Source organism: Mesoplodon mirus, assembly GCF_964341445.2.
Source record: "Mesoplodon mirus genome assembly, chromosome: 9".
Taxonomy (NCBI): Eukaryota; Metazoa; Chordata; class Mammalia; order Artiodactyla; family Ziphiidae; genus Mesoplodon; species Mesoplodon mirus.
The window spans coordinates 21,887,245-21,888,527 of record NC_138985.1 but is presented as its reverse complement, the minus strand read 5'-3'; positions in this window follow the sequence as shown (position 1 = coordinate 21,888,527).

Below are 1,283 nucleotides of genomic sequence, written 5' to 3'. Positions count from 1 at the left end.
TTAACTATAGGTCATTTAAAAATATTTTATAAATAATTTAATGATCTTTCTCTGTTAACACTTCCAATAAATAGAAAATATTTAAGAGATGAAAATAGTTTTTAAAGAAGACATTTGAATTATTTTTAGAAAATCTGAAGAATGTGTTGGAGTGTACAAGTCCTTTAAACTGCAGGATGCATAGGGCAAGTAGTGTTCTTCCTAACTTGGAGAACTGTTTTAGATATTAAATATCTTCTTCCATTAAAAAAGAAAGAAAAAACTGCTGAGACCAAAATTTGAAATGAAGGCATTTGGAAACATCCATAAATTCAGGAATGTCTCCTTTAATAATGTACTTTTTAAAAACTCCACCAAACATCTTTACAAATAAGTACCTAAAATTCTAGTATCCCTAGAGGAGAAATTCTTTTCAACTAATTTTGAGTTCTAGGGTAAAGGTATTCTTGAAGATTTCACAACTCTGCATAAAGAGCTGTGAGAATGTGGAAAGTGAGGAAGAGAGGCAGGGAGAAAGGCAGTGGGGGTGTGTGTGTGGAAATATAAAGGCCCCAAATGAGTCCCTTTAGTTATTTCCTGTTTCTATGCTGAGAAGGCTATCATAATTGCACTTGAGAGTTTGCCCTGTGGGCAGAGTTGAGACAAATTTTGCTCTTCTTAACCCTGGAACCAGACCAGCAGAGAAGGGCCAGGGTACAAAGGTTCAGATGTTCCATTTTGTGTTTGTTGAGTCTCAATGGTAAGAGAACCTAATTACAAAAGACCCTGAAAAGACTAGCTCGCTTTGCTTGCTTTTAGCACATCACTAACATCTACAGCCATGGAGGGGATGTTTGGATGTGTCATTTACGGAATGAGACAAAGGTTACAATGCTCGTATTTTTTTCTTCTGAAAAGAGTCTGAGAAACACAAGGATAACCCAAATTGAGAAGAAGCCCAGATGAAAAGAGATGCTACCCATTATTCTAAAGAATTTCCAGAAGTACTCAATAGTATGATAGTCAAACCATCAGCCACAGTGAGGGAGGGATTAGGCTGTTTAAACTTAGAATGTTCTCCAACATCATGGAGACAAATGAGAAAAAAACAAACCTGCAAATAAGGCTGAAATTGAACATCACCTAAACAATCAGACATGCCAATATTTTTCTCCAGTGAAGAGTTCAGCTAGAGAAAGAGCTATATTTCTCAAGTGGCAGCTTTCATAATGTCCTATGACATTTTAAATCAAGTTTGAGGACCGCCGTACAGATTTAAAGCTTTTAAATTCTAGCCCAACGTA